The sequence below is a fragment of the Pseudophryne corroboree genome, chromosome 6 (assembly GCF_028390025.1).
Source record: "Pseudophryne corroboree isolate aPseCor3 chromosome 6, aPseCor3.hap2, whole genome shotgun sequence".
Lineage (NCBI taxonomy): Eukaryota > Metazoa > Chordata > Amphibia > Anura > Myobatrachidae > Pseudophryne > Pseudophryne corroboree.
This window is the reverse complement of record NC_086449.1, coordinates 378,642,622-378,668,943: the sequence shown is the minus strand read 5'-3', so window position 1 is coordinate 378,668,943 and position 26,322 is coordinate 378,642,622.

The following is a 26,322-nucleotide window of genomic DNA, read 5'->3' as shown; positions in this document are numbered from 1 at the left end:
TCCCATCTCCCACTATTCCTCCTCTCTACCTCTTCCATCTCCCACTATCCTCCTCTCTACCTCTCCCATCTCCCACTATTCCTCCTCTCTACCTCTCCCATCTCCCACTATCCTCATCTCTACCTCTCCCACTATTCCTCCTCTCTACCTCTCCCACTATTCCTCCTCTCTACCTCTCCCACTATTCCTCCTCTCTACCTCTCCAATCTCCCACTATTCCTCCTCTCTACCTCTCCCATCTCCCACTATTCCTCCTCTCTACCTCTCCCACTATTCCTCCTCTCTACCTCTCCAATCTCCCACTATTCCTCCTCTCTACCTCTCCAATCTCCCACTATTCCTCCTCTCTACCTCTCCAATCTCCCACTATTCCTCCTCTCTACCTCTCCCATCTCCCACTATTCCTCCTCTCTACCTCTCCCATCTCCCACTATTCCTCCTCTCTACCTCTCCCATCTCCCACTATTCCTCCTCTCTACCTCTCCCATCTCCCACTATTCCTCCTCTCTACCTCTCCCACTATTCCTCCTCTCTACCTCTCCCACTATTCCTCCTCTCTACCTCTCCCATCTCCCACTATTTCTCCTCTCTACCTCTCCCATGTCCCACTATTCCTCCTCTCTACCTCTCCCATCTCCCACTATCCTCCTCTCTACCTCTCCCACTATTCCTCCTCTCTACCTCTCCCACTCTTCCTCCTCTCTCCCGTCTCCACTATTCCTCCTCTCTCCTGCTCTCCTGTCTCCCGCTATTTCTCCTCTCTACTTTAATTTTACATACCAGCACTTCTGTTTACTAACGTCAATGACTGATTTACCCCAAAAATGAGTGAGATGTGCATTTGCTATAGCATTTGGCATAACAACTTTATTTGGAGACAGTGTGTATTTACAGCAGACATGTGGGACCATATCCCCACTCCCCTATCTCACCGCACCAGCAACTGAGCTTCCCTAGCTGCAGTGCCTCACCAGCTACTGACCTCACCGCACGCCACTGACAGTCACATACCATATCTGTGCTCAGCCTCAGTGTGCTGCATGATAATATCATCTATGTATATCTGACTGTGCTGAGTGCTCACTGCTCACACAGCTGAATTGTGGGGGAGACTGGGGTGCAGTTATAGCAGGAGTACAGTGCACACTTTTGCTGCCAGTGTGACTGACCAGTGACCACCAGTATATTGTCTGCCTGAAAAAGTTAAACACTCCTGTGGTGTTTTTTTTTTTTATTCTATAAACGCATTCTGCTGACAGTGTCCAGCAGGTCCGTCATTCATTATATTATATAAATATTTACCTGCAGTAGTGTTATATTTTTTTTGTTCATCTCTATCATCTTTATCATCTCTATATTAACAGACGCAGTACGGTAGTCCACGGCTGTGGCTACCTCTGTGTCGTCAGTGCTCGTCCATAATTGTATACCTACCTGTGGTGGGGTTTTTTTTTCTATCTTCTTCATACTAGTAGTTTAGGAGTCTGCTGACAGTGTCCAGCAGGTCCGTCATTATATTATATATACCTGCAGTAGTGATATATATATATATTTTTTATATCATTATCATCTCTATACTAGCAGACGCAGTACGGTAGTCCACGGCTGTAGCTACCTCTGTGTCGTCAGTGCTCATCCATAATTGTATACCTACCTGTGGTGGGGGTTTTTTTTCTATCTTCTTCATACTAGTAGTTTAGGAGTCTGCTGACAGTGTCCAGCAGGTCCGTCATTATATTATATATACCTGCAGTAGTGATATATATATATTTTTATATCATTATCATCTCTATACTAGCAGACGCAGTACGGTAGTCCACGGCTGTAGCTACCTCTGTGTCGTCAGTGCTCGTCCATAATTGTATACCTACCTGTGGTGGGGTTTTTTTTCTATCTTCTTCATACTAGTAGTTTAGGAGTCTGCTGACAGTGTCCAGCAGGTCCGTCATTATATTATATATACCTGCAGTAGTGATATATATATATTTTTTATATCATTATCATCTCTATACTAGCAGACGCAGTACGGTAGTCCACGGCTGTAGCTACCTCTGTGTCGTCAGTGCTCGTCCATAATTGTATACCTACCTGTGGTGGGGGTTTTTTTTTCTATCTTCTTCATACTAGTAGTTTAGGAGTCTGCTGACAGTGTCCAGCAGGTCCGTCATTATATTATACATACCTGCAGTAGTGATATATATATATTTTTTATATCATTATCATCTCTATACTAGCAGACGCAGTACGGTAGTCCACGGCTGTAGCTACCTCTGTGTCGTCAGTGCTCATCCATAATTGTATACCTACCTGTGGTGGGTTTTTTTTTTTCTATCTTCTTCATACTAGTAGTTTAGGAGTCTGCTGACAGTGTCCAGCAGGTCCGTCATTATATTATATATACCTGCAGTAGTGATATATATATATTTTTTATATCATTATCATCTCTATACTAGCAGACGCAGTACGGTAGTCCACGGCTGTAGCTACCTCTGTGTCGTCAGTGCTCGTCCATAATTGTATACCTACCTGTGGTGGGGGTTTTTTTTCTATCTTCTTCATACTAGTAGTTTAGGAGTCTGCTGACAGTGTCCAGCAGGTCCGTCATTATATTATATATACCTGCAGTAGTGATATATATATATTTTTTATATCATTATCATCTCTATACTAGCAGACGCAGTACGGTAGTCCACGGCTGTAGCTACCTCTGTGTCATCAGTGCTCGTCCATAATTGTATACCTACCTGTGATGGGGTTTTTTTTCTATCTTCTTCATACTAGTAGTTTAGGAGTCTGCTGACAGTGTCCAGCAGGTCCGTCATTATATTATATATACCTGCAGTAGTGATATATATATATTTTTTATATCATTATCATCTCTATACTAGCAGACGCAGTACGGTAGTCCACGGCTGTAGCTACCTCTGTGTCGTCAGTGCTCGTCCATAATTGTATACCTACCTGTGGTGGGGTTTTTTTTTTTCTATCTTCTTCATACTAGTAGTTTAGGAGTCTGCTGACAGTGTCCAGCAGGTCCGTCATTATATTATATATACCTGCAGTAGTGATATATATATATATTTTATATCATTATCATCTCTATACTAGCAGACGCAGTACGGTAGTCCACGGCTGTAGCTACCTCTGTGTCGTCAGTCACTCGTCATCCATAAGTATACTAGTATCCATCCATCTCCATTGTTTACCTGAGGTGCCTTTTAGTTGTGCCTATTAAAATATGGAGAACAAAAATGTTGAGGTTCCAAAAATAGGGAAAGATCAAGATCCACTTCCACCTCGTGCTGAAGCTGCTGCCACTAGTCATGGCCGAGACGATGAAATTCCATCAACGTCGTCTGCCAAGGCCGATGCCCAATGTCATAGTACAGAGCATGTAAAATCCAAAACACAAAATATCAGTAAAAAAAGGACTCAAAAATCTAAAATAAAATCGTCGGAGGAGAAGCGTAAACTTGCCAATATGCCATTTACCACACGGAGTGGCAAGGAACGGCTGAGGCCCTGGCCTATGTTCATGGCTAGTGGTTCAGCTTCACATGAGGATGGAAGCACTCAGCCTCTCGCTAGAAAAATGAAAAGACTTAAGCTGGCAAAAGCACAGCAAAGAACTGTGCGTTCTTCGAAATCACAAATCCACAAGGAGAGTCCAATTGTGTCGGTTGCGATGCCTGACCTTCCCAACACTGGACGTGAAGAGCATGCGCCTTCCACCATTTGCACGCCCCCTGCAAGTGCTGGAAGGAGCACCCGCAGTCCAGTTCCTGATAGTCAGATTGAAGATGTCAGTGTTGAAGTACACCAGGATGAGGAGGATATGGGTGTTGCTGGCGCTGGGGAGGAAATTGACAAGGAGGATTCTGATGGTGAGGTGGTTTGTTTAAGTCAGGCACCCGGGGAGACACCTGTTGTCCGTGGGAGGAATATGGCCATTGACATGCCTGGTGAAAATACCAAAAAAATCAGCTCTTCGGTGTGGAAGTATTTCAACAGAAATGCGGACAACAGGTGTCAAGCCGTGTGTTGCCTTTGTCAAGCTGTAATAAGTAGGGGTAAGGACGTTAACCACCTCGGAACATCCTCCCTTATACGTCACCTGCAGCGCATTCATCATAAGTCAGTGACAAGTTCAAAAACTTTGGGCGACAGCGGAAGCAGTCCACTGACCAGTAAATCCCTTCCTCTTGTAACCAAGCTCACGCAAACCACCCCACCAACTCCCTCAGTGTCAATTTCCTCCTTCCCCAGGAATGCCAATAGTCCTGCAGGCCATGTCACTGGCAATTCTGACGAGTCCTCTCCTGCCTGGGATTCCTCCGATGCATCCTTGAGTGTAACGCCTACTGCTGCTGGCGCTGCTGTTGTTGCTGCTGGGAGTCGATGGTCATCCCAGAGGGAAAGTCGTAAGACCACTTTTACTACTTCCACCAAGCAATTGACTGTCCAACAGTCCTTTGCGAGGAAGATGTAATATCACAGCAGTTATCCTGCTGCAAAGCGGATAACTGAGGCCTTGGCATCCTGGGCGGTGAGAAACGTGGTTCCGGTATCCATCATTACTGCAGAGCCAACTATAGACTTGTTTGAGGTACTGTGTCCCCGGTACCAAATACCATCTAGGTTCCATTTCTCTAGGCAGGCGATACCGAAAATGTACACAGACCTCAGAAAAAGACTCACCAGTGTCCTAAAAAATGCAGTTGTATCCAATGTCCACTTAACCACGGACATGTGGACAAGTGGAGCAGGGTAGACTCAGGACTATATGACTGTGACAGCCCACTGGGTAGATGTATTGACTCCCGCCGCAAGAACAGCAGCGGCGGCACCAGTAGCAGCATCTCGCAAATGCCAACTCTTTCCTAGGCAGGCTACGCTTTGTATCACCGCTTTCCAGAATACGCACACAGCTGAAAACCTCTTACGGCAACTGAGGAAGATCATCGCAGAATGGCTTACCCCAATTGGACTCTCCTGTGGATTTGTGGCATCGGACAACGCCAGCAATATTGTGTGTGCATTAAATCTGGGCAAATTCCAGCACGTCCCATGTTTTGCACATACCTTGAATTTGGTGGTGCAGAATTATTTAAAAAATGACAGGGGCGTGCAAGAGATGCTGTCGGTGGCCAGAAGAATTGCTGGACACTTTCGGTGTACAGGCACCACGTACAGAAGACTGGAGCAACACCAAAAACGCCTGAACCTGCCCTGCCATCATCTGAAGCAAGAAGTGGTAACGAGGTGGAATTCAACCCTCTATATGCTTCAGAGGTTGGAGGAGCAGCAAAAGGCCATTCAAGCCTATACAACTGACCACGATATAGGAGGTGGAATGCACCTGTCTCAAGCGCAGTGGAGAATGATTTCAACGTTGTGCAAGGTTCTGCAACCTTTTGAACTTGCCACACGTGAAGTCAGTTCAGACACTGCCAGCCTGAGTCAGGTCATTCCCCTCATCAGGCTTTTGCAGAAGAAGCTGGAGACATTGAAGGAGGAGCTAACACTGAGCGATTCCGCTAGGCATGTGGGACTTGTGGATGGAGCCCTTAATTAGCTTAACAAGGATTCACGGGTGGTCAATCTGTTGAAATCAGAGCACTACATTTTGGCCACCGTGCTCGATCCTAGATTTAAAACCTACGTTGTATCTCTCTTTCCGGCAGACACAAGTCTGCAGGGGTTCAAAGAACTGCTGGTGAGAAAATTGTCAAGTCAAGCGGAACGCGACCTGTCAACATCTCATCCTTCACATTCTCCCGCAACTGGGGGTGCGAGGAAAAGGCTCAGAATTCCGAGCCCACCCGCTGGCGGTGATGCAGGGCAGTCTGGAGCGACTGCTGATGCTGACATCTGGTCCGGACTGAAGGACCTGCCAACGATTACGGACATGTCGTCTACTGTCACTGCATATGATTCTCTCACCATTGAAAGAATGGTGGAGGATTATATGAGTGACCGCATCCAAGTAGGCACGTCAGACAGTCCGTACGTATACTGGCAGGAAAAAGAGGCAATTTGGAGGCCCTTGCACAAACTGGCTTTATTCTACCTAAGTTGCCCTCCCACAAGTGTGTACTCTGAAAGAGTGTTTAGTGCCGCCACTCACCTTGTCAGCAATCGGCGTACAAGGTTACTTCCAGAAAATGTGGAGAAGATGATGTTCATTAAAATGAATTATAATCAATTCCTCCATGGAGACATTCACCAGCAGCAATTGCCTCCACAAAGTACACAGGGAGCTGTGATGGTGGATTCCAGTGGGGACGAATTGATAATCTGTGAGGAGGGGGATGTACACGGTGATGAATCGGAGGATGATGATGAGGTGGACATCTTGCCTCTGTAGAGCCAGTTTGTGCAAGGAGAGATTAATTGCTTCTTTTTTGGTGGGGGTCCAAACCAACCCGTCATTTCAGTCACAGTCGTGTGGCAGACCCTGTCACTGAAATGATGGGTTGGTTAAAGTGTGCATGTCCTGTTTATACAACATAAGGGTGGGTGGGAGGGCCCAAGGACAATTCTATCTTGCACCTCTTTTTTCTTTAATTTTTCTTTGCGTCGTGTGCTGTTTGGGGAGTGTTTTTTGGAAGGGCCATCCTGCGTGACACTGCAGTGCCACTCCTAGATGGGCCAGGTGTTTGTGTCGGCCACTAGGGTCGCTGAGCTTAGTCACACAGCTACCTCATTGCGCCTCTTTTTTTTCTTCTTTGCGTCATGTGCTGTTTGGGGAGTATTTTTTGGAAGGGCCATCCTGCGTGACACTGCAGTGCCACTCCTAGATGGGCCAGGTGTTTGTGTCGGCCACTAGGGTCGCTGAGCTTAGTCACACAGCTACCTCATTGCGCCTCTTTTTTTTCTTCTTTGCGTCATGTGCTGTTTGGGGAGTATTTTTTGGAAGGGCCATCCGGCCTGACACTGCAGTGCCACTCCTAGATGGGCCAGGTGTTTGTGTCGGCCACTAGGGTTGCTTAGCTTACTCACACAGCTACCTCATTGCGCCTCTCCTTTTCTTTGCGTCATGTGCTGTTTGGGGAGTGTTTTTTGGAAGGGCCATCCTGCGTGACACTGCAGTGCCACTCCTAGATGGGCCAGGTGTTTGTGTCGGCCACTTGGGTCGCTGAGCTTAGTCACACAGCTACCTCATTGCGCCTCTTTTTTTCTTTGCGTCATGTGCTGTTTGGGGAGTGTTTTTTGGAAGGGCCATCCTGCGTGACACTGCAGTGCCACTCCTAGATGGGCCAGGTGTTTGTGTCGGCCACTTGGGTCGCTGAGCTTAGTCATCCAGCGACCTCGGTGCAAATTTTAGGACTAAAAATAATATTGTGAGGTGTGAGGTGTTCAGAATAGACTGAAAATGAGTGGAAATTATGGTTATTGAGGTTAATAATACTTTGGGATCAAAATGACCCCCAAATTCTATGAGTTAAGCTGTTTTTTAGGGTTTTTTGAAAAAAACACCCGAATCCAAAACACACCCGAATCCGACAAAAAAAATTCGGTGAGGTTTTGCCAAAACGCGTTCGAACCCAAAACACGGCCACGGAACCGAACCCAAAACCAAAACACAAAACCCGAAAAATTTCCGGTGCACATCTCTAATAAGAAGAAAAAAGGTGCAAGATGGAATTGTCCTTGGGCCCTCCCACCCACCCTTATGTTGTATAAACAGGACATGCACACTTTAACAAACCAATCATTTCAGCGACAGGGTCTGCCACACGACTGTTGTTGAAATGACTGGTTTGTTTGGCCCCCCACCAAAAAAAGAAGCAATCAATCTCTCCTTGCACAAAATGGCTCTACAGAGGCAAGATGTCGACCTCATCCTCATCCTCCGATTCCTCACCCCTTTCACTGTGTACATCCTCCTCCTCACAGAGTATTAATTCGTCCCCACTGGAATCCACCATCACAGGTCCCTCTGTACTTTCTGGAGGCAATTGATGGTAAAGGTCTTCCCGGAGGAATTTATAATTCATTTTGATGAACATCATCTTCTCCACATTTTATGGAAGTAACCTCGTATGCCGATCGCTGACAAGGTTACCGGCTGCACTAAACACTCTTTCAGAGTACACACTGGAGGGGAAGCAACTTAGGTAAAATAAAGCCAGTTTGTGCAAGGGCATCCAAATTGCCTCTTTTTCCTGCCAGTGTACATATGGACTGTCTGACATGCCTACTTGGATGCTGTCACTCATATAATCCTCCACCATTCTTTCAATGGTGACAGAATCATATGCAGTGATAGTAGACATGTCAGTAATCGTTGGCAGGTCCTTCAGTCCGGACCAGATGTCAGCACTCGCTCTTGACTGCCCTGCATCACCGCCAGCGGGTGGGCTAGGAAATCTTATCCTTTTCCTTGCAGCCCCAGTGGTGGGAGAAATTGAAGGAGGAGCTGTTGACGGGTCACGTTCCGCTTGAGTTGACCATTTACTCACCAGCAGGTCTTTTTCACCTCTGCAGACTTGTGTCTGCTGGAAAGAGAGATACAATGAAGGCTTTAAACCTAGGATCGAGCACGGTGGCCAAAATGTAGTGCTCTGATTTCAACAGATTGCCCACCCTTGAATCCTGGCAAAACGAATGAAGGGCCCCATCCACAAGTCCCAAATACTTTGCGGAATTGCTCCGTCTTAGCTCCTCCTTAAATTTCTCCAGCTGCTTCTGCAAAAGCCTGATGAGGGGAATGACCTGACTCAAGCTGGCAGTGTCTGAACTGACTTCACGTGTGGCAAGTTCGAAGGGTTGGAGAACCTTGCACAAGACAGAAATCATTCTCCACTGCGCTTGAGTCAGGTGCATTCCCCCTCCTTTGCCTTTATTGTAGGTGGATGTATAGGCTTGAATGGCCTTTTGCTGCTCCTCCATCCCCTGAAGCATATAGAGTGTTGAATTCCACCTCGTTACCACCTCTTGCTTCAGTTGATGGCAGGGCAGGTTCAGGAGTGTTTGCTGTCACTCCAGTCTTCAGCATGCAGTGACAGAATGTCGAAAGTGGTCCACAATTTTTCAGGCCTCCGGCAGCATCTCCTGTACACCCCTGTCATTTTTCAAAAAATTCTGCACCACCAAATTAAATGTATGTGCAAAACATGGGACGTGCTGGAATTTGCCCAGATGTAATGCACGCACAATATTGCTGGCGTTGTCTGATATCACAAATCCCCAGGAGATTCTAACTGGGGTAAGCTATTCTGCGATGATGTCCCTCAGTTTCCGTGTGTGCCTCTTACGGAAATCTGTGATACATAGCGTAGCCTGCCTAGGAATGAGTTGGCATTTGCGAGATGCTGCTACTGTTGTTGCTGCTGCTGTTGTTGCTGCGGGAGGCCATACATCTACCCAGTGGGCTATCACAGTCATATAGTCCTTAGTCTGCCTGTTCCACTTGTCCACATGTCTGTGGTTAAGTGGACACTGGATACAACCGCATTTTGTAGGACACTTGTGACTCTTTTTCTGACGTCTTTGTACATTCTTGGTATCGCCTGCCTAGTGAAGTGGAACCTAGATGGGATTTGGTACCGTGGACACAATACCTCCATCAATTCTCTAAATTCCACTGCACTAATGGCGGATACCGGATGCACGTCTAACACCAACATAAGTGTCAAGGCCTCAGTTATCCGCTTTGCAACAGGATGACTGCTGTCATATTTCATCTTCCTCACAAAGGACTGTTGGACAATCAATTGCTTAGTTGAAGTAGTACAAGTGGTCTTCCGACTTCCCCTCTGGGATGACGATTGACTCCCAGCAGCAACAACAGCAGCGGCAGCAACAGCAGGCGTACCACTCAAGCATCCTTTGGAGGAATCCCGGTTAGGAGAGGACTCCTCAGTCTTGACAGTGACATGACCTGCAGGACTACTGATGTTCCTGACTTAGGAGGAAGTTGATGGGTTGATGTTGAGGGAGTTGGTGGTGTGGCTTGCAGGAGTTTGGGTACAGGAGGAAGAAGGGATTTAGGTGTCAGTGGACTGCTTACGCTCTTACCCAAAGTTTCACAACTTGACACTGATTTATGATGAATGCGCTGCAGGTGACGTATAAGGGAGGATGTTCCTAGGTGGTTGACATCCTTACCCCGACCTATTACAGATTTACAGAGGCAACAGATGGCTTGACACCTGTTGTCTGGATTTGTGGAGAAATAACTCCACACTGAAGTGCAGGGCCGTAACTAGGGGGGGGGGGGTAAGGGGGCATGTGCCCCGGGTGCAGGATTTGAGGGGGAGCCAAGGAGTTACTGAGGAGCAGATTTTTTTGTCTTGTTCTTTTACCGGCAGTGCTGTGCTGCTCCAGTGAGACAGCAGACAGCTCCCAGGGCAATGTATCTGAGCCACATGTCTGCCCGCAGCTGGCGCTGACGCTGTGTGGGTGAGCTCCAGTACCTGGGACATCTCCCATGTTGGCTACTGTCTTAAACTCTCTTCTTTGCCATGCAATGCTGCGACTAGCATGCGGTGCACCGTACAAGCTATAGAAGTGCACTGTGTACCCAGTTAGCAGTATCAATCTACACTTTGCCTCTCAGATGGGGGGATTTGCTGTAGATTATAGGGGGGTGTAGTGCAGTGATGTAGTGTACCATATAGGGTATTTAGTGTGGTCATGTATTGCAGTATATAGGGGAATGTAGTGCACTGATGTGGTGTAGCATATAAGGGGATGTAGTGTAGTGATGTAGTGTAGCATATAGGGTATGTAGTGCAGTGCATAGGGGCATAGTGTAGTGATGTATTTCAGCGTGTAGGGGATGTAGTATAGTGATGTAGTGCAGTGGATAGGGGAATATAGTGCAGTCATGAAGTGTTATGATATAGTGCAATATATGAGGACACACAGAGGAGAATGTAACTGAACACGCTGGCGGGGCATGTGACGCATAGGGCATTTGAGGCACATGGGGGAATATTGTTCAGTAGTATCCCCTTTTTTCAACATTTTTTAAAATCTGATTATTTAGTCTGATAGGGTTTGTTTGTTTTTTGTGATTTTTTTTTGGGGGGGGGAGGTGTGTGTGTGTGTGTGTGTGTGTGTGTGTGTGTGTGTGTGTGTGTGTGTGTGTGTGTGTGTGTGTGTGTGTGGCAAAATTACTGCCTTGCCCCGGGTGACGGAAATCCTAGTTTCGACCCTGCGAAGAGGTGGCTTTTTTGGTAGTTTGCCCAGGCATCACAATGGGCTTCTTCATCCCACGGACAACAGGTGTCTCCCCCGATGCCTGACTTAAACAAACCACATCACCATCAGAATCCTCATCGTCAACTTCCTCCTCAGTGCCAGCAACACCCATATCCTCATCCTGGTGTACTTCAACAGTGACATCTTCAATTTCAATATCAGGAACTGGACTGTGGGTGTTCCTTCCAGCACTTGCTGGGGGCGTGCAAATGGTGGAAAGAGCCACCTCTTCCCGTCCAGTGTTGGGAAGGTCAGGTATTGCAACCGCCGACACACTTGGACTCTCCTTGGGGATTTGTGATACCATCTCAGAACGCACAGTTCTTTTCTGTGCTCTTTCCAGCTTAACTCTTTTAATTTTTCTAGCGGGAGGATGAGGGCTTCCATCATCATGTGAAGCTGAACCACTAGTCATGAACATAGGCCAGGGCCTCAGCCGTTCCTTGCCACTCCGTGTCGTAAATGGCATATTGGCAAGTTTACGTTTCTCCTCAGACAATTTAAAGGTTTTTTCTGGGTCTTTTTACTGAACTTTGGCTTTTTGGATTTTACATGCCCTCTACTATCACATTGGGCATCGGCATTGGCAGACGACGTCAGTGACGTGCGGTGGCGTGAGGCAGGTGAGGTAGAGCCTTTCCTGTCATACTTACATTAAGACCAGAGTATTGACTAAATAAAATACATAAAAAATACTGATAATTTGTTTGAAATATCTTCTTTGCATTATTCTAATAATTGTTATAGCCCAAACTCTGGAGTAAAAAGTCTATGGCAGGTGAGGCAGTGCCTCACCTGTGTATCCTTTCCACACATCTCTAATCAAAACTCACCAGATTTTCAGGCGTTTATAATGCTGCACCTGTGTATAATGCCCAGATGTACCCTTTGGCTCATATATTGCATGTAAATCTGGCTCTGGGGTTAGCCAGTGCCTCCTGAGCCATTTAGCTCACCGCACGTCCCTGGACGACGTTGATGGCATTTCATTGTCTATGTCATAGCTAGTGGCAGCAGCTTCGGCACTAGGAGGAAGTGGTTCTTGATCTTTCCCTATTTTATCCTCCAAATTTTTGTTCTCCATTATTTTTTGGGAGTTATATAACACAATATGGGGCACAGGAATGACTGATGGCTGATGGCCAGGACACTACCACTGGTCTGATGCAGCACAACACAGCAACACTGTAAGGGACTTGTTGTTGTGTTTATTATTATTATACGGCAGCAGTGGACATATAGCAGCAGCGTATACCACTGTGACTGCCTGGTCACTGGAATGACTGATGGCCAGGGCACTACCACTGGTCTGATGCAGCACAACACAGCAACACTGTAAGGGACTTATTATACAGCAGCACTGGATATATGGCAGCAGAGGACACCACCACTGTGACTGATGCAGCACAACACACCACCTTTGAACTGATGCAGCACAACACAGCACCACTGGACAACACTGGACATATGGCAGCAAAGGACACAAGAACTGTGACTGAACAGATTCAGCACAAGACAAGAACACTGACAGAATGGAGACACGTCCTCTCGCTACACTCTCCAATGCCGGAGTGAAAATGGCGGGGACGCGCGGCTCCTTATATGGATTCCAAACCCCGCGAGAATCCGACAGCGGGATGATGACGTTTTGCCTCATTCTGGTTTCCGAGTCAGGCGGGAAAACCCGAGCCTGGCTCGGATCCGGACTCGAATGGTGAAGTTCGGTACGGTTCGGTTCTCTAATAAAAAAACTGACAATTTCTGAGTGGTTTTTGGGGGAAAAAATTGTCAGTTTAGTGGTTAAGTAAAAAGCAGGCATTCGAATATGCAGCATCGGATCAACTGCATGAACATCGAACATCTGAGTAATGGGCCCTACACACATGGCGATGTGCCGCCGAGGTGTCCGGCGGCGGGGGGAAGTTGGTGACGAGGGGAGTGAATTTTCTTCACTCCCCCCGTCACCCGGCTCCATAGCAGTGCAAGCTAATATGGACGAGATTGTCCATATTGGCTTGCATGTTTAAACGAGCCGGCACCAACGATGAACGAGCTCGGGGCCGCGCATCGTTCATCGTTGGTGCATACAAACCGAAAGATATGAACGATATTAATGAACGAGATCGTTCATATCATTCAGTAGTATCGGCCAGTGTGTAGGGCCTATAAGGTTACTCAGGATATCCTGAAAAATTACTCTGCTGGGGTCATTGAAGTTGCGTCCACAGGATGCAACCACTGACTTATCCACGCCTAGAAAATGGGATTGACATGCTCCCCGTTGGCTTTTGGGGCACTGTGACCGATACAGCAGAAACAGATCTGCAGATGCGCAATGCGGCTCCTATGCATACACAAATCTGAAAACCAGTCAGTCTGCACGCAATTTAAAGATGGACTTGCACCCTAAGCTAAATGTTGCCAGCCAACCCCTGGGGGACATGATGAGAGTGGGGGGATTGATGACATGAAAATATTGCTAGACACACCCCTCTGCACAGAATATACCTCTCTAGATTACCTATGTGCAAACCCTAAAGGATTATATTGTGCACATCAAGGTATATAAAAGGATTCATTGTTATGACTTGACAATAGGATAACCGGTAACTAAAAATGAATAAAGAAATACATATATATAGGCTCTTTCATCAAAGAGTGATAAATTTCACTGTGAGTGATAAATTGCACCAGCCAACCAGCTGCTAACTGTCATTTTTCAAACACAGCCTGTCACATGGAAGTTAGGAGCTGATTGGCTGGTGATAAATGAGCCCAATAATCTTTTACAGCATATCCATAATGGAACTCTTGCCCAGAAAGAGTACAGAAGAGAGCAATCCCAACCTTATTCATTTTTCCTTTTGAAAACCTTGGTGTGTTTTTGTTGGATAGAGTATTGTTATACTTAACAATCAATCAATCAATCAATCAATCAATCAATCAATCAATCAATCGTGTCTATGGATTTATTGATTTGCATTGATGGTATTCCAGTTACCTGCTATTGGTGGTCATTCCGAGTTGTTTGCTAGCTGCTTTTAGCAGTATTGCACACGCTAGGCCGCCGCCCTCTGGGAGTGTATCTTAGTTTAGCAGAATAGCGAACGAAAGATTAGCAGAATTGCTACTAAATAATTCCCTGCAGTTTCTGAGTAGCTCCAGACCTACTCCTAGATTGCGATCACCTCAGTCCATTTAGTTCCTGGTTTGACGTCACAAACACGCCCTGCGTTCGATCAGCCACTCCCCCGTTTCTCCAGACACTCCTGCATTTTTGCCTGACACTCCTGCGTTTTTTAGCACACTCCCGGAAAACGCTCAGTTACCACCCAGAAACGCCCCTTTCCTGTCAATCACTCACCGATCAGCAGAGCGACTGAAAAGCGCCGCACGAACAACAGCAAAACTGCTAAGTTTTTAGTTAAATAACTAAGCGCATGCGCACTGCGTACCATGCACATGCGCATTTAGCAACAAATCGCAGCATAGCAAAAATCGGCAACGAGCGAACAACTTGGAACGACCACCATTGCCCAGTATTTAACAATGTGAATACACTGTTTCACTTCGCACTCACCTACAGGAAAGGGGTTGGGCCTGGTGTGTAGCCTTATACAGGCCTCAAAGCTGGTGCCCCCTTCCCCTCACCTGAGACTGGAACTGACCCTGGGGGTTCTGGGGATCAGGAGTGGGCTTGTGGCAGAATGTCATTGTGACCCTGCCCAGACAGTTTATTAGCTGCACCATTGCTGACAGCCAGCCCCCCGCCCAGACCAACACAGGGGTACCCCTTAACAGCGTGGGACACATCTATCAGTTTCACCCAGCTTCTGTGGACAACCCTCCCCACACAAATTGTATACTAGACCAACAGAGACTATAAAAAGCTTTATTTGGAGCTCCTTTTTAACACATTAAATTTCCAGCACAGAGAGTTGGGACGCCACCCTCTAGTGGACATAAGACTATTCTAATTCCAATGCACATAGATTACTTTTTTTAACCTTTTTTCCCCAATTCCCCCTTTGTTTCATTTTCCTTCTTGTTATTTCTTTTTTGATTTTCATATAGCTTATTGTGTTTGTTTTATGCACACTGGGGGTCATTCCGACCCGATTGCTCGCTGCAGTTTATCGCAGCGATCGGGTCAGAACTGCGCATGTGCCAGCGCCGCAGTGAGCCGGCGCATGCCAGCCATCATTGCCTAGCAATCGCCTCTGAGGCAGAGGTGGTCGCTGGGCGGGAGTGGGCTGGACGGTGGCGTTAAGCGCTGGGGGGGCGGGCTGCGGCAGCTGCGTGACGTCATACGCAGCTGCTGCGGGCCGAGGAGCGATGAGTAGCTCCCGGTCAGCACGCTAAAGCTGCGCTGGCCGGGAGCTACACCTAAAGTGCAAAAGCATCGCCGCTGGGCGATGCTTTTGCACTTCTGCAGGGGATGGGGGGCGGCAGTGACATGCAGGGCGGGATAGCCCTGTGCTGGGCGTCCCCCCACATGTCTATGATCACGATCGTAGCTGTGCTAAATATAGCACAGCTACGATCCACTTGGAATGACCCCCACTGTGACTAACATTGCATTGTTATATAGAACATTTAAGTAAAGCTTTTCTATATATTCCTTTTGAGCACAATCATTCATTCATATACTCTCAGGCGCAATTGTTAATCCTTTTCTCAGTATTTAACAATGTTAGGCGGCGGCCTCTGTTCAACCTGTGTAGTATTGGCTTGCACTGATAGGGGATGCTGCCTGGAATCAGTTCCTTCCATTCTGAACTATTGATCTGCTCAGAGTTAATCTGCCCTATCAGTGGCACCTGTGGTGCAGATACTTAACTCCTTTCCTTAAGACTGTGCATTGCTGGTCACTTGGTTCCTGTGCCATTCTTGGGATCTCCCTCTGAAGTTACTGATGTTTCTGTGATGTTCCTGGATACTGGGGGTCATTCAGACCTGATCGCTGGGCTGCTAACTTTGCAGTCTTGCGTTCAGATAGTCGCCGCCTAGAGGGTGTGTGTATATTCGCCGGGGGAGTGTATATTCGCCGTACAAGTGTGCGATTCTATGTGTATGGCGAGCTGCTAAAATCCAAGCTCCCTTAATTTGATGATCAGTTTCCTGTGAGGCACTGTATTGAAGGCTTTTGCAAAATCTAAATAGACCACATCCACTGCTTTTCCCTGATCAAGATTAACGCTCACTTCCTCGTAGAAGCTAATTAAGTTAGTTTGACATGATCTGTCCCGCCAGTCTCTGTAAGCATCCAGCCCTTATACTTGCCTTGTCGGTTTTTGCTGTATCCCAGTCTTTTCTAGCCTTGCCTGGCCCTGGATTAGTTTCCCAGTCTTTCTTGATACATGCCTTTTTGGTTTATCCATCTTCTGTTCCCTGTCTTGCTCCTATATTGTCATCTTTCATTCTACCACTTCAGCTGACTCCTGGCTCACCTAGTCCCACGCTATCTTTATTGAACCTGAATTAAATCCTGACAGCATGCTAGTACCGGGTGAACTTACTTTACCTGAGGATCGTGGCTGTTAGAGATTAAGCATGTTTAGTCTTTGCAGGAGTAGTGTGGTTACTGGGTGAGAGTAACATTAAAACTAGAGATGAGCGCCTGAAATTTTTCGGGTTTTGTGTTTTGGTTTTGGGTTCGGTTCCGCGGCCGTGTTTTGGGTTCGAACGCGTTTTGGCAAAACCTCACCGAATTTTTTTTGTCGGATTCGGGTGTGTTTTGGATTCGGGTGTTTTTTTCAAAAAACACTAAAAAACAGCTTAAATCATAGAATTTGGGGGTCATTTTGATCCCAAAGTATTATTAACCTCAAAAACCATAATTTACACTCATTTTCAGTCTATTCTGAATACCTCACACCTCACAATATTATTTTTAGTCCTAAAATTTGCACCGAGGTCGCTGTGTGAGTAAGATAAGCGACTCTAGTGGCCGACACAAACACCGGGCCCATCTAGGAGTGGCACTGCAGTGTCACGCAGGATGTCCCTTCCAAAAAACCCTCCCCAAACAGCACATGACGCAAAGAAAAAAAGAGGCGCAATGAGGTAGCTGTGTGAGTAAGATTAGCGACCCTAGTGGCCGACACAAACACCGGGCCCATCTAGGAGTGGCACTGCAGTGTCACGCAGGATGGCCCTTCCAAAAAACCCTCCCCAAACAGCACATGACGCAAAGAAAAAAAGAGGCGCAATGAGGTAGCTGTGTGAGTAAGATTAGCGACCCTAGTGGCCGACACAAACACCGGGCCCATCTAGGAGTGGCACTGCAGTGTCACGCAGGATGGCCCTTCCAAAAAACCCTCCCCAAACAGCACATGACGCAAAGAAAAAAAGAGGCGCAATGAGGTAGCTGACTGTGTGAGTAAGATTAGCGACCCTAGTGGCCGACACAAACACCGGGCCCATCTAGGAGTGGCACTGCAGTGTCACGCAGGATGTCCCTTCCAAAAAACCCTCCCCAAACAGCACATGACGCAAAGAAAAAAAGAGGCGCAATGAGGTAGCTGTGTGAGTAAGATTAGCGACCCTAGTGGCCGACACAAACACCGGGCCCATCTAGGAGTGGCACTGCAGTGTCACGCAGGATGGCCCTTCCAAAAAACCCTCCCCAAACAGCACATGACGCAAAGAAAAAAAGAGGCGCAATGAGGTAGCTGTGTGAGTAAGATTAGCGACCCTAGTGGCCGACACAAACACCGGGCCCATCTAGGAGTGGCACTGCAGTGTCACGCAGGATGTCCCTTCCAAAAAACCCTCCCCAAACAGCACATGACGCAAAGAAAAAAAGAGGCGCAATGAGGTAGCTGACTGTGTGAGTAAGATTAGCGACCCTAGTGGCCGACACAAACACCGGGCCCATCTAGGAGTGGCACTGCAGTGTCACGCAGGATGTCCCTTCCAAAAAACCCTCCCCAATCAGCACATGATGCAAAGAAAAAGAAAAGAAAAAAGAGGTGCAAGATGGAATTGTCCTTGGGCCCTCCCACCCACCCTTATGTTGTATAAACAAAACAGGACATGCACACTTTAACCAACCCATCATTTCAGTGACAGGGTCTGCCACACGACTGTGACTGATATGACGGGTTGGTTTGGACCCCCCCCAAAAAAGAAGCAATTAATCTCTCCTTGCACAAACTGGCTCTACAGAGGCAAGATGTCCACCTCATCTTCACCCTCCGATATATCACCGTGTACATCCCCCTCCTCACAGATTATCAATTCGTCCCCACTGGAATCCACATCTCAGCTCCCTGTGTACTTTGTGGAGGCAATTGCTGCTGGTCAATGTCTCCGCGGAGGAATTGATTATAATTCATTTTAATGAACATCATCTTCTCCACATTTTCTGGATGTAACCTCGTACGCCGATTGCTGACAAGGTGAGCGGCGGCACTAAACACTCTTTCGGAGTACACACTTGTGGGAGGGCAACTTAGGTAGAATAAAGCCAGTTTGTGCAAGGGCCTCCAAATTGCCTCTTTTTCCTGCCAGTATAAGTACGGACTGTGTGACGTGCCTACTTGGATGCGGTCACTCATATAATCCTCCACCATTCTATCAATGTTGAGAGAATCATATGCAGTGACAGTAGACGACATGTCCGTAATCGTTGTCAGGTCCTTCAGTCCGGACCAGATGTCAGCATCAGCAGTCGCTCCAGACTGCCCTGCATCACCGCCAGCGGGTGGGCTCGGAATTCTGAGCCTTTTCCTCGCACCCCCAGTTGCGGGAGAATGTGAAGGAGGAGATGTTGACAGGTCGCGTTCCGCTTGACTTGACAATTTTGTCACCAGCAGGTCTTTCAACCCCAGCAGACCTGTGTCTGCCGGAAAGAGAGATCCAAGGTAGGCTTTAAATCTAGGATCGAGCACGGTGGCCAAAATGTAGTGCTCTGATTTCAACAGATTGACCACCCGTGAATCCTTGTTAAGCGAATTAAGGGCTGCATCCACAAGTCCCACATGCCTAGCGGAATCGCTCCGTGTTAGCTCCTCCTTCAATGCCTCCAGCTTCTTCTGCAAAAGCCTGATGAGGGGAATGACCTGACTCAGGCTGGCAGTGTCTGAACTGACTTCACGTGTGGCAAGTTCAAAGGGCATCAGAACCTTGCACAACGTTGAAATCATTCTCCACTGCACTTGAGACAGGTGCATTCCACCTACTATATCGTGCTCAATTGTATAGGCTTGAATGGCCTTTTGCTGCTCCTCCAACCTCTGAAGCATATAGAGGGTTGAATTCCACCTCGTTACCACTTCTTGCTTCAGATGATGGCAGGGCAGGTTCAGTAGTTTTTGGTGGTGCTCCAGTTTTCTGTACGTGGTGCCTGTACGCCGAAAGTGTCCCGCAATTCTTCTGGCCACCGACAGCATCTCTTGCACGCCCCTGTCGTTTTTTTAAAAATTCTGCACCACCAAATTCAAGGTATGTGCAAAACATGGGACGTGCTGGAATTGGCCCAGATTTAATGCACACACAATATTGCTGGCGTTGTCCGATGCCACAAATCCACAGGAGAGTCCAATTGGGGTAAGCCATTCCGCGATGATCTTCCTCTGTTGCCGTAAGAGGTTTTCAGCTGTGTGCGTATTCTGGAAAGCGGTGATACAAAGCGTAGCCTGCCTAGGAAAGAGTTGGCGTTTGCGAGATGCTGCTACTGGTGCCGCCGCTGCTGTTCTTGCGGCGGGAGTCCATACATCTACCCAGTGGGCTGTCACAGTCATATAGTCCTGACCCTGCCCTGCTCCACTTGTCCACATGTCCGTGGTTAAGTGGACATTGGGTACAGCTGCATTTTTTAGGACACTGGTGACTCTTTTTCTGAGGTCTGTGTACATTTTCGGTATCGCCTGCCTAGAGAAATGGAACCTAGATGGTATTTGGTACCGGGGACACAGTACCTCCAACAAGTCTCTAGTTGGCTCTGCAGTAATGATGGATACCGGAACCACGTTTCTCACCACCCAGGATGCCAAGGCCTCAGTTATCCGCTTTGCAGTAGGATGACTGCTGTGATATTTCATCTTCCTCGCAAAGGACTGTTGAACAGTCAATTGCTTACTGGAAGTAGTACAAGTGGGCTTACGACTTCCCCTCTGGGATGACCATCGACTCCCAGCGGCAACAACAGCAGCGCCAGCAGCAGTAGGCGTTACACGCAAGGATGCATCGGAGGAATCCCAGGCAGGAGAGGACTCGTCAGAATTGCCAGTGACATGGCCTGCAGGACTATTGGCATTCCTGGGGAAGGAGGAAATTGACACTGAGGGAGTTGGTGGGGTGGTTTGCGTGAGCTTGGTTACAAGAGGAAGGGATTTACTGGTCAGTGGACTGCTTCCGCTGTCACCCAAAGTTTTTGAACTTGTCACTGACTTATTATGAATGCGCTGCAGGTGACGTATAAGGGAGGATGTTCCGAGGTGGTTAACGTCCTTACCCCTACTTATTACAGCTTGACAAAGGGAACACACGGCTTGACGCCTGTTGTCCGCATTTCTGGTGAAATACCTCCACACCGAAGAGCTGATTTTTTTGGTATTTTCACCTGGCATGTCAACGGCCATATTCCTCCCACGGACAACAGGTGTCTCCCCGGGTGCCTGACTTAAACAAACCACCTCACCATCAGAATCCTCCTGGTCAATTTCCTCCCCAGCGCCAGCAACACCCATATTCTCCTCATCCTGGTGTACTTCAACACTGACATCTTCAATCTGACTATCAGGAACTGGACTGCGGGTGCTCCTTCCAGCACTTGCAGGGGGCGTGCAAATGGTGGAAGGCGCATGCTCTTCACGTCCAGTGTTGGGAAGGTCAGGCATCGCAACCGACACAATTGGACTCTCCTTGTGGATTTGGGATTTCGAAGAATGCACAGTTCTTTGCTGTGCTGCTTTTGCCAGCTTGAGTCTTTTCATTTTTCTAGCGAGAGGCTGAGTGCTTCCATCCTCATGTGAAGCTGAACCACTAGCCATGAACATAGGCCAGGGCCTCAGCCGTTCCTTGCCACTCCGTGTGGTAAATGGCATATTGGCAAGTTTACGCTTCTCCTCCGACAATTTTATTTTAGGTTTTGGAGTCCTTTTTTTACTGATATTTGGTGTTTTGGATTTGACATGCTCTGTACTATGACATTGGGCATCGGCCTTGGCAGACGACGTTGCTGGCATTTCATCGTCTCGGCCATGACTAGTGGCAGCAGCTTCAGCACGAGGTGGAAGTGGATCTTGATCTTTCCCTAATTTTGGAACCTCAACATTTTTGTTCTCCATATTTTAATAGGCACAACTAAAAGGCACCTCAGGTAAACAATGGAGATGGATGGATTGGATACTAGTATACAATTATGGACGGGCTGCCGAGTGCCGACACAGAGGTAGCCACAGCCGTGAACTACCGCACTGTACTGTGTCTGCTGCTAATATATAGACTGGTTGATAAAGAGATAGTATACTCGTAACTAGTATGTATGTATAAAGAAAGAAAAAAAAACCACGGTTAGGTGGTATATACAATTATGGACGGGCTGCCGAGTGCCGACACAGAGGTAGCCACAGCCGTGAACTACCGCACTGTACTGTGTCTGCTGCTAATATAGACTGGTTGATAAAGAGATAGTATACTCGTAACTAGTATGTATGTATAAAGAAAGAAAAAAAAAACCACGGTTAGGTGGTATATACAATTATGGACGGGCTGCCGAGTGCCGACACAGAGGTAGCCACAGCCGTGAACTACCGCACTGTACTGTGTCTGCTGCTAATATATAGACTGGTTGATAAAGAGATAGTATACTCGTAACTAGTATGTATGTATAAAGAAAGAAAAAAAAACCACGGTTAGGTGGTATATACAATTATGGACGGGCTGCCGAGTGCCGACACAGAGGTAGCCACAGCCGTGAACTACCGCACTGTACTGTGTCTGCTGCTAATATAGACTGGTTGATAAAGAGATAGTATACTACTAATATTATATACTGGTGGTCAGGTCACTGGTCACTAGTCACACTGGCAGTGGCACTCCTGCAGCAAAAGTGTGCACTGTTTAATTTTAATATAATATTATGTACTCCTGGCTCCTGCTATAACCTATAACTGGCACTGCAGTAGTGCTCCCCAGTCTCCCCCACAATTATAAGCTGTGTGAGCTGAGCAGTCAGACAGATATATAATATATATAGATGATGCAGCACACTGGCCTGAGCCTGAGCAGTGCACACAGATATGGTATGTGACTGACTGAGTCACTGTGTGTATCGCTTTTTTCAGGCAGAGAACGGATATATTAAATAAACTGCACTGTGTGTCTGGTGGTCACTCACTATATAATATATTATGTACTCCTGGCTCCTGCTATAACCTATAACTGGCACTGCAGTAGTGCTCCCCAGTCTCCCCCACAATTATAAGCTGTGTGAGCTGAGCAGTCAGACAGATATATATAATATTATATATAGATAATAGATGATGCAGCACACTGGCCTGAGCCTGAGCAGTGCACACAGATATGGTATGTGACTGAGTCACTGTGTGCTGTGTATCGCTTTTTTCAGGCAGAGAACGGATTATATTATGTACTCCTGGCTCCTGCTATAACCTATAACTGGCACTGCAGTAGTGCTCCCCAGTCTCCCCCACAATTATAAGCTGTGTGAGCTGAGCAGTCAGACAGATATATATATAATATTATATATAGATAATAGATGATGCAGCACACTGGCCTGAGCCTGAGCAGTGCACACAGATATGGTATGTGACTGAGTCACTGTGTGCTGTGTATCGCTTTTTTCAGGCAGAGAACGGATTATAAATAAAAGTGGTGGTCACTGGTCACTATCAGCAAAACTCTGCACTGTACACTACTGAGTACTCCTAATGCTCCCCAAAATTAGTAAATCAAGTGTCTCTCTAATCTATTCTAATTCTAAACGGAGAGGACGCCAGCCACGTCCTCTCCCTATCAATCTCAATGCACGTGTGAAAATGGCGGCGACGCGCGGCTCCTTATATAGAATCCGAGTCTCGCGATAGAATCCGAGCCTCGCGAGAATCCGACAGCGTCATGATGACGTTCGGGCGCGCTCGGGTTAACCGAGCAAGGCGGGAAGATCCGAGTCGCTCGGACCCGTGAAAAAAAACATGAAGTTCTGGCGGGTTCGGATTCAGAGAAACCGAACCCGCTCATCTCTAATTAAAACTAGCCAAAAATTTCAGCTGCTAGTGGAATTTGGACTATGGATCCAGCCAAGGTGCGAGATAGTCAAATACAGATGCTCTCACAGGCGGTTCAAGACTTTTTGCTCTGTCTTGCAACTCAAGAGGCAGTATTGAGGTTGACTCCAGCTGCTTTATCTGCAGTAGTGGTGCTAAAATCATAATTTCATGATTGCTTCTCTGGGGTCCAGAAGTTATTCCGAAATTTAAAGGAGGGCTATAAGCTATATTCCGACTCAGACCTCAATCCTCTGGATCGGAGCAATAGAGAATTGAAATAATCATTTCCTTGTTACAAGGGGACCCACAGATCTGTGCCTTTGGATTTAGTCCTGGACATCCAAGATTACAGTCCATGGAAGCCTTCAAGGCATTAGGGTTGTTTTATGATGACCTGGATCAGGTTTCCTACATGCTCTAAAACAAGGACACAGAGCTGCCAAGAAATATTGTTCCGCATTTAGGAGCTGGGCCACTGACAGCTAATGGAATGATCCAGTCCTTCGTAATTAATTCCGTATTGGCCTTCAGAAACAATCAAAGACTACCTAGGCTTCTCAAAAAGTGCTGAAAGTAGGGTGATACGGGGTGGTACAGAGTACCATTAAGAAATATGGTGGTGGTACTCAGTACCACCAGCCCACATGTAGGGCATAATTTATAATGGGCATTTTTGTGTGTGGTACATAAAATGGTGTCAGTGGCATAACTGTGTGTGGCATAATATGTAATAGGCATTACGGTGTGTGGCATAATATGTAAGGCATTACGGTGTGTGGCATAATGTTTAATGGGCATTACGGTGTGTGGCATAATGTGTAATGGGTGTTACGGTGTCTGGCATAATGTGTAATAAGCATTATGGTGTGTGGCATAATGTGTAATAAGCATTACGGTGTTTGGCATAATGTGTAAGGGGCATTACTGTGTGTGGCATAATGTGGCCATGCCCCTATTGTCATGTAGCCACTCCCCTAGTTTCGTGTGACCATGCCCCATCATGACACCCCTGACCACGCCCATTTTTTTTTACTATCAGTACCACTAACAAAACATTTCTACTTGCACCACTGGTCTCAAAGAAAGGAAGACGGAGAAGGAATTGTTGCGTGCTGTTACTTTTGTTGTTCCCTCTTAGTCTACCATGGACTCCTCTGAGCCAGTGCAACTTGGGACTTTCATGTTGTCCCAGGATGAGAAATTGAGGAGACGCTCCCCAGGTCTCTATATTTATGTGGTAACAGGGGACATTTGGCTCACTCTTACCCCAGAAAATGCCAAGCCTAATGTTTGAGGAAGAGATCCTTTGGTTTATTTTCTTGTTGCTGCTCAGATTCATTTTAACTGGGTTAACAATATTACCGCTTTTTTGGATAGTGACGCATCCGGAAACTTCCTGGACATCAGTATTGCTAAGAATATTCTTTTCTCCTAAATTTATCCAGCAATTACAGTGTGTGGCCTTGATAAAAATCCGTTACTTGATGGTAAAGTCAGACATCAAATACCACCCATTTGGTTAATCTTAGGTTCCTTACATTTTGAGGTATTGACTCTATTCCTGATTAATATGCAAAAGTTTGGGGTGCCTTGGTGCGCTATTGTGTTGCAGCCTAAACAATATTTGAATGTGAAGTCACACAAATTCCACAGAAAGCAAGTATATAACAAAAACCAAATATTGTACTTTAGGCGCTCACAATGTGGCAATCCACTTCCACAGAAAGCAAGTATATAACAACAACCAAATATTGCGCTTTAGGCGCTCACAATGTGACAATACACTTCCCTTTTATTCTTGAAGCGGTGAATCTGGGATTTCCTTCCTCTCAAATTTTCACGTTGTATGTTCAAATTGTTCATGAAAGAAAACACAGAATATACACCCCGATCCTCGTGTATTATTGTAAGGTATATTGGATATTCACTCTATATAGTTCCCCAAAAGCCAAAGAAATAATGACGGGGAGACTCCCCTTCCAAAACACTTACAACAGTGCAGAGGGAAACACACGTGTAAAGCTGATCTTTATGGTCATTCGTTCAACACCATGTGTGCAAAGAATACCGGGGTTGCCCCCTTCTTATAACACTCACGATTTCACTGATATATATTGTGCACGTAAGGTGGGTCTTTTTTCTTCTCCACGCCTTAATCTAGAAAGGCCATGCACCAAGTGGATAAAGGTGACAGGTGTTGTGCAGAAATAACGGGGCCCCGTTAGTCTGATCTCCTTTAGTTCCCACAAGGGTAGATCTAGTCGTCCAGTGCAGGCCTCTCCAGGAGGCAACCCCAGTATTCTTTGCACACATGGTGTTGAACGAATGACCATAAAGATCAGCTTTACACGTGTGTTTCCCTCTGCACTGTTGTAAGTGTTTTGGAAGGGGGGTCTCCCCGTCATTATTTCTTTGGCTTTTGGGGAACTATATAGAGTGAATATCCAATATACCTCACAATAATACACGAGGATCGGGGTGTATATTCTGTGTTTTCTTTCATGAACATACAACGTGAAAATTTGAGAGGAAGGAAATCCCAGATTCACCGCTTCAAGAATAAAAGGGAAGTGTATTGTCACATTGTGAGCGCCTAAAGCGCAATATTTGGTTGTTGTTATATACTTGCTTTCTGTGGAAGTGGATTGCCACATTGTGAGCGCCTAAAGTACAATATTTGTTTTTTGTTATATATCTATTCCTGATTAACTGCCCCTTGGATCTTCTCATTCTGGTCTGCACATGCTTAAACATCATAATCCTGTAATCGACTTGAGTTCAGAGGAGAATATTCATTGGAGTCCAGATTGTTCTGCTACATGTCTATCCTTGCCTATCCTAGTATTGCAGCAGGTTACCAAAGGACTGTCCC